Here is an 8960-nt window from a genome sequence, read left to right on the forward strand (position 1 = left end):
TATATATATATATATATATATATATATATATATATATATATATATATGTGTGTGTGTGTGTGTGTGTGTGTGTGTGTGTGTGTGTTTGTGTGTGTGTGTGTGTGTGTGTGTGTTTGTAGGGTAATAATTAAAAAGAATAATGCATAAAGTTGAGAGGGAGTAGAGGGGACATTGGAGGAGCCAGAGGGTCAGAGTGCAGAGCAGAAATGGTATAACTACATCACATGTGAAATTCTCAAAAAATGTAAAAATATCAACATGATGTTTTAGAATAAGATAATATGCAATTATATTGCTGTGGTTACAAAAGGAAAATAAACATGCAAATCATAGCCATTTATTTATGAAACATTAACCTCCAGTTATAAGCCGGTGAGGCCTCTGTAGAAAGCTTTAGAAAGGCTATTGAAGGACTGCAATTTAGGGACTAAATTATGAAAACTAAGAACGTTGCTAACTTGGGAACTGAAAGCACTGGTTAAGTATTTCACTGCATACCAGGAGACAGGAGGAAGATGACCTTTCAGGAGTAAGAAAAGATAACCTTGGAATCCAAACACGATTGTGATTCATCCCCAGATCACCAGTGTCATGTTTAAAGGCTTGTGTCATATGTGGACGGGTGGAAGTGATACTTAAGGATGTATGTCAGTGGTAGAGCATTGGCCTTGCAATATTCAAGCCTCAAAATTAAATAAGAGCTTCGGGTTATAAAATAAACATTTTCTGTGAATAGGAGACTCTAATGTTTCAGTTTGCTTAGACATTTCTGGTTTCTTTTTCTCCATGTCTTTGAGCCCTATACCTTAGAGCTATGGAAGGTCTTAAAAGAGTTCAGTGTAGGCTGTGAGGTGAATACAGAAGTCTACAATACAGCTAAGTGATGGCGAGTTGAAGGGATGGGACTGCAGCTCAGTCGTAGAGCGTAATACTTTACTGTTGTCTCCATCACATGAAAACCTCCTGTTCTTCATATCTAACAAAGTATATAGTTTAATGATGATAAAATGATGCCATAAGATGTTAATTGGTATTTAGGAGTTGTTTCATGTAGAAATATTAATTACCACAGAGTTGTAATTGATTTTGTATACAAATGGTAGAGTCTCATACTATTTACATATATCTAATAGAACAAAATTGTTGAGTAAAATTCACACAATATCTCAATTTCTACCTTCATTAGGGAAATAGGAAGTCAGTATTAATGAATGCTACATACATAATCCCAAGTATATGTTAAGATTGGCATAGTATGGAAAAGGAGGAAGAATTCTGAAGCATAAACTTTCAAAATGTTTCTAGCACTATATTATAGTAATCAGAGGCAGAAAAACCAAAAACTAACATGTAATGCATTCATGATTTTAACAATTGTTGTTCTTGGAGAAGGAATAAAAATGGAGAGTTGGGTCCAAAAACTGAAGTTAAGTGCTACGACCAGGAAGATACAGAGAATGGAAAATGCAATGTAAATGGGAGGGGCATTTGAAAACCTCAGGATCTGGGGGATGGACTTAAAGTTCAAGCAATGCAAAGAAATGTTTTAGGAACTTCTGAGTAACTCATTACATAGCTGCTTAAACAAATCTTGTCTTTTAGGAATGCAAACTTAAGTGGAGGCTAAACCCTCCCTAACAGTTGTGGTCTCGGCACGGGTTAGATGACATAGTGCTGTATTCATTGAATTCTGAGGCTGAGTAAAGCAACTGTAGATTCCACAGGCACTGAAATCTTATTTCTCCTTTATTCTAACATTACCAAAGATTCAATGCTTGTTTTTAAGATAAATTCTTTATGGTTTCAGGCAATTCAGAAAAACAGAAAAATAGAAACTAAGCAGAGGGCTTAGTGGGTACAAACAGTTGACCTGGATTTGTGAGGGTCTGAGGTTGGCTGCTGGAAACCACATAAGGTTAAATGAGGTGGTGCGCATCTACACTTCTAGTGCTAGATGAGGAGCAAAGACAAGAGACTCTCTGGAAGCTCTTACACTATTTATCCTGATGTACACAGTCATTAAACTACAAGAGACTCTGCATCAAAAAAAAAGTGGACAGTGAAGGCAAACCCACAAGACCATCCTTTGACATTTATACATTCACTTTTACATGCGAGAACATGAACATAGCACTTATAAATACACAATCCATTATGGAAACAAACACATTAAAAACATTATAAAGCAGCATGTAGCAGAGAATGGCCTTATCTGGCATCAATGAGAGGGAAGGCCCTTGGTCTTGTTAAGGCTTGATGCCCCAGCATAGGGGATGGCTAGGGCAGTGAGGTTGGAGTGGGTAGGTGGGTGGGGGAGCACCTTTATAGAAGCATGGGGAGAGCAGTGGGAGGGGGTTTGCAGAGAGGAAACTGGGAAGGGGTATAACATTTGGAATGTAAATAAATAAATAACCAATAAAAATTTTAAAAAAGAATAAAAACTTTAAAAAGTAGATTGATAAAGATGTGAGGTAGACATATACTAGCTGGTGCCTTGAAAAAATGTTATACCATGTATGAGTCATCAACTTGAGAGACATAGAGAGTGTTTGGAAGTATTGTGGGGTGCACAGTGTTATGGATGACTTTTGTAGTAGTTTTATAACACTACTTGAGTTGTTATGTTTGCTTGTGGGAAATACAATTTTCTTGATTGGTTTTCTCAAATCACAAAAGAGAAAATCAAATAAAGTAAAAGCAATCAAAATTTTTTTTTCATTTAAGGCAGTTACAGAGATTTAAACATAAATAAAAGATTAAAAATTCACACCAAGTAAATCCTGTGATAATGCAGAAAGCCAGGAATCATGACAGATTGCTTGCACTTTCTCCTGTGAGTTCCAGTGAACATGTTTTCTGCTAACCTTCTCATCTTTCACTTGTCTGAATTGTTTCTAGCTCTAACAGAGTTATCCCATTCAAAGTTCTATGCTCTGTCAGAAGAAAATTTCCTTGTTGTATGGGGGAAAGTCTGAAAGGAGCATAAACTATGATACATCTCACTATATATTCATAACTTTGAAAGCAGATAACTTCATAAAAATGAAGTCATGATTCATAATACAATATGTATGGTGAAGTTAAAGAGTGAAAGATCACATATCCTTTGATTCTCTTTGTTTGGTTTGTCCAGAGCTGGCAAACCTAAGGAAATGTAAATTACCATCACCTTAGAATACAAAGAAATGTAACCACTGATGGTGATGAGGACACTTTGAAAGAAGATGAAATTTCCTAAAATTAATTTATGCTGATCCTCACAATTGCATGGACATACTAAAAACTATTGGATAGCTGACTTTGCATGGATGAGTTGTATTGTATTTAAAATATATCTTGGCTTGTTTATTTGTAGGCAGGGTATTCTTGGGTATTCCAGACTAGCCTCAAACTCACAAAGATCCCACTGTCTCGACATCCTGAAAGAAAGATTACAAACATGTGACAGCATATCCAGGTTTGCACAATATATCTAAAACAAACCTTCAAACATAACTTCCATGCTTCATAAATCAGTCCACATGGTATGTCCAATCAAAGTTTAGTATCATAAATTCAAGACTCTGATCTTAATTTATTATTGAATTTTCACCACTTCCAAACTGTGCCTGGCATAAGATGTACAATCAACAACCATCTACTAAGTGGTGTTGTATATTAAATTAGGACTAGGAAACCATGTGGCCTCAAACTTCAGGTCAGTTCAGACTCTTTTCCTTTTACCTATCTTTTACTTTTCTATTTTTCCACAGTCACCAGTTCAATAAAAATAATCTATTCCCAGTCTTGTTATTGGTTGCCTGTAGGCAACAATCCCAAACTCATGGCTGAGATTGCCCGCAAAGCTAAGAGATGTTCCAGAGAGAAGGCAGAGCCATCAGATACCACTGGGAATTCTATGTTAGGAAACCTCTGAGCATATGCACAACCTCTTTTGTGGGGGCAGCCATATGGATTGTTGTCTTAGAGACTTATAATAAATCCAGAGAGCAAGCCTTAGGCATGTCTGTTTGATGTCTTCAACTCATCATGCTTGTTTTTATTAGATATGATTATTAGGACTGTCTCCTGACTGAGTTTCAGATGTCTCTGTTCCTGATGCCATGGCTTTATCTCTGTATTTCCCAAAAGATAAGTCTGAGGAGGTGGGCCCTGTCTCAAAAGGTCTTAATCATACTGGTAGTCCCTTATATGATTTCACTTTATAACCTTGCTTCTATTATTGTAAGTGCTAAATGCTAATTTTTAAAAACAATTTTTGGTCACTGTAGTTTTACGGAGGGTATTTACACATTTTGGGGTTTTTAGGGGGTTGGCGGGACTCTTGGTTTTCTCTTGTAGTATCTCTTGGAACCTGAGCCTTGGATCAGTTCTTCACTGATTCTCTCAGAGGTCCTTTCCTGTCCAAGAAGGTGAATTCATTCTGGATTTCAGTCTTATCTACCCACACACACAGCTATCATAGCTTTTCCAGATCAACTCAATTATTCTCATCAACAATTGTAACCCTCCTCCTGACTTTGTCCAGTGATTAGAGTCACATAATCTTAGAATTATTTTTGATATGTTGGTATGGTCTGAAAGTCAGATTAAGAAGGAGAAAAGCTGAAGTAGAATAAGAAACATGATTGGAGCTAGAGAGGTGGCTCAGTGGTTAAGTATACTTACTATTCTTGGAAAATGATCTAAATTCTGCTCCAAGGGCATATATAGTGACTTACAACTGCCTATAACTGTGTTCCAGGGTATCCAACACCCTCTACTGACCACTGTGGGCTCCTGAATACTCAGTGCACATAAACACAGGTAGGTGTGTGTGTGTGTGTGTGTGTGTGTGTGTGTGTGTATAATAGTAAAAGTTAAAGAACCATGGTAATTTATTAACACTTCAAAAACCCAGACCTGTATAAAGCTAGTTCTTTGAATACTATGGAATAAAGTTATTAAAGAACAAAAGAATTTGCATATTGGATGTTGATTTTGAAGAAACAACATAAGTAGAAGGATAAAAACAAGATTTCATAAGTATAATTTTGCACACTATGAATACATTAATTTTAATTAAATATTATAATTTTTAATAAATATATTTGCTTCAGTAAATATTTTACTAACATCATACAGTAATGAAAAATATTTGATAGCTAAGAGGAGAAAATATAAGACTTAATCTAGAAAGGCTATTTAAAATTGATCCATGCATTGATTACAAAAATGAAATTTTCTGTTAAGCTAGTTTATTAAAATTGATTCAGTTTGATTAATTGCCTGTTTCGTGGGGCAACTAAAAGTCGTTATAACCATTAGGTATCATTGAATACTCCAGCCTTACCATTTTCCTACAATTCAGTCTTCTAAAAGGGAAAGATGTTTTCCAATTTTTATAGGAGGCAGTGAGATATGCTTCTAAAGATAAATATACTTTTCTTTATTAAAACACAAGTGGGAAAAGTCCATTTACTCTGGCTGGAATATAATAAACTGATAAAAAGAAAAACTTAAGTAGTCCTTGGTCTTTCTTCTATGATTCCTTTTCTCGGTCGCTTTAAAAAAAAACTCACAAAGTCTAGCCAACAGCTGCTCAGCTGTGTAGGCATGCAATCCAGCCTCTATTGCCCCAGTAAAAGTTTGCTGGCAGATTTTACCCTGTCATCACAATATTGCGTTGTCAATGACTAGGTCTCATGCTTGTGGTTAATGACATCACAAAGATCACATTGATGGAAAGTTTAAAGTATTACCCTGCTAGCTTAGATATCAAGAGTGGTTATAGTACAGAAAAGCATATACAAGAACTGATGAGTGACAAAAAACTAATAAATACTAATTTCAAAATGTTAGAAGCAGAAATTTTTAAATTGCTCTTTTTTTGCTTTTATAATTAAAATTACAATTATTAGTGTGTGTGGTATGTGTGCACACAAGCATGAGTACACTGGCTTGATTGCTTGATCACACATGTATTTATACAACTGCACACATGGATGTCAGAGAATTACTTTCAGAAGTCATATCTCTCTTTCCAGTGTATATGTTCCAGGGATCAAACTCAAGTTGTTAGACATGTTGGTACAGACTTTTACTAACTAAGCCATCTTGTCAGTTTTAATGTTAATTTTTAATATTAGAATTTTATGTTTGTAACAATATTGATTCCATGGAAATAGGGTAAAAGAAAACACATTAATTTAGCTTAGATAATCCTGGTTATATTCTGACGTTGCTATACATTGCTTTTTCTTTCAAAGAACATTTTAAGTACTCATTCAGTTGAATTAAGAAAATTCATCTATTTTTTTATATATAAGGTATTCCATGTGACCTATGCACACATTGGCTGGAATTGTCATTTAGATGTTTAAACGATTTTTGTAAAGATCAAAAGTAACTTTGTAGCCAAATGATTCCAAAATTAATTAGACCTCTAAATCTCATTTGATATTTTAAAATGAATAGAAGAAACTGCTGAATAAATCAATTCTTTTTCTGTTGTATTTTTATGATACTAGGATTTATATCAAAACTGCTGAATAAATCAATTCTTTTTCTGTTGTATTTTTATGATACTAGGATTTATATCAAAAATATCTGCTTAAAGTTCCTTTTGTTTTATAACAAACTTTATGGACTATTTCCACGCAAGACCATAAGAAATTACAGTCCATTTGTAATTATCTCCATAGATATTTTCAGTTAAATATTAATGTACATAAAGTTATTGTTAAAAGCCAACAATATGTTCTATAGAGTTCAATATGTTGACATAGGAGGGGATACCTCAGCAGGCCCATCCTGAGGCTTCCCTTCCCCCCCTCCCAAGAGGTACCGGCCATATTCTAGTACAAAATAGAGTTTATTTGGGGGCATGTTAAGGGGAGTTGAGAAGAGAGTAGAGGCATAGAGAGAGAGAAAAAAGAGAGAGAAACGGGGTGGGGGGAAGAGGCCAGCTAGGAAGCATGAAGAGAGGGGGAAAGGGGAGAGAGGGAGAAAGGGGTTAGGGAGAGGGAAGGAGGTCAGAGAGTCAGAGAAAGAGTAAGAGATAGAGGGAGAAGTCAAATAGTCCCTTTTGTAGGAAGACAGGCTCTGGCTGTTGGCAGAAAACTGTTGTTCGGAGCCTACAAGGAATGGCAACATTTCTTAGTTTTGGTTTAATTTTAAAGAGGAGGAATTAGAAAGGGGTAGTGGTGAAGCAGGAATAGGATTGTGATGGTCTTTAGCTGCTTCCTACTGACTGCAGGATAAGGTGTTTCTAGGAAACCTAAGAAAATGGGGATGGGGATGGTGGTCAAACCTTAAGAGAGTTGGCTGATTTCTTGCTGTCAGGAGTCTGTGGAACCATCTGTGGGTAGGAAAGAAAAGGTCCAGTAGAAGTGTCTGTGAGAGTAGTCTGGAGCATCTGTGGGCTGCCCCTCTGATGCTATCCTGGGTATAGATTCTGAGTAAACGCCTGGACTTGGCAAGATGCTGAAACACACATATGTATATTAGAGGCGTATAATAAAGTTAAGTAGATTTTGGAGAAAAGCTTTTTCTTACATGGACATTTGAAACCCTTAAGTCTTGTGGTTGGGGTGAGAAGAGTCCCAGTAGCAGGGATCAGATTGGCAGCTGTACTTAGCCAGATGAAGTCTGTTTGGTCCATGAGAGGTAGATCTGAGTGTGATTCCTGGAGCTTATATGTATATAAAAGAGATAAATTTGCTAACAGCATGGATATTCTTTAAGATGAGCTTAGGGAAGATAAAAATCTTTGCTCGAACAGAAGGAGCAAAAAGGGCTTTTTCCTTTTGTCTAGGAGACTAAACATACACAGATTTAGCATAATGAGAAACATCTTAAGTTTTTAATTAAAAGACAATTAAAGGAAACTCATAAGTTTGATGACCTTGTGAATATGATAGTTGGTTTTATAGTTTAGCACCAGAAACATCTTAAGTCTATTGGTCAAAGATAACCAAAGAAAACTTAACTTCTTAACTATGATACCTCACAGTATAGATTTAGCATGAGAAACACTTTGTCTATAGTTAGAAGATAACCAAAGGAAACTTAAAATGTGAACTTGTGATTATTAAAGTTAGATATTATAATGGAATGTTTTATTAGAGCTAGTCTAATTTATAAAAACTCCATTGGCTACTTAGGATGTTGGATTTTAGAGTCTCAATATAATAGTGGCATAATAAGGAGAAGAAATCTGAAATGTTTAGTCACTTAAAACTAAGTTTAGATAAAGAAGTACAGAAGGTTACATCTGTGAAAGGTTATATCTGAACTTGTACATCCTTTATCATGAAACCTGTGAGCAAGGCAAACCTGTCTGTCATTTTGATAAGAGAGCTGGTAGTCTAACTAGTTAAAAAGTTGACTAATGAGATAATATGGTAGTGGATAATCTTGGGGTAAGCAGCTAGAGGTCTGTTTCTAACTGTCAAACTGTAGTTATCTTAGCTGTAAATGCAATCACAAATATAGAAAGAATAAATTATAGTCTAGATGTCATATATTAATTAAAATGACAGAGGTTGGTCTATAGTCCACTACCTAAACAGTACTCCCAGGTTCCTGTGGTCTCCATCACAACTTGGACAGAGGTAGTCAGACCCAGAAGATGAGAAGCTATTTCCTATGGGGGAGGAAGAATATGAGACATTGAATTCACTGGGTGTTCTGTTTGTCCACAGTTCAGGCCACACTTTGGCAGCTGGCAAGGGAATAGAGCAGTGTTTCTCAGTGGTTCCAGGTAGAGTCTTGTCGCTGTGTCCATATCTTCTCCAAGAATTTGTGTGTGAGTGTGTGTGTGTGTGGGGGGGGTTACTCACTGTCAGGATTTAGGAGTCTCTGTCATAGTAAACTTAAACATTTAACTTTATATTTAGTAAATTTCTGACAAGACTGAAAGCCAGTATCTCTTAAGCTTATCTGAGCTAAACAATCTTGGTTTGGTTTTAATTATTTGT

The sequence above is a fragment of the Grammomys surdaster genome, unplaced genomic scaffold (genome assembly GCF_004785775.1).
Source record: "Grammomys surdaster isolate TR1022 unplaced genomic scaffold, NIH_TR_1.0 126158, whole genome shotgun sequence".
NCBI lineage: Eukaryota > Metazoa > Chordata > Mammalia > Rodentia > Muridae > Grammomys > Grammomys surdaster.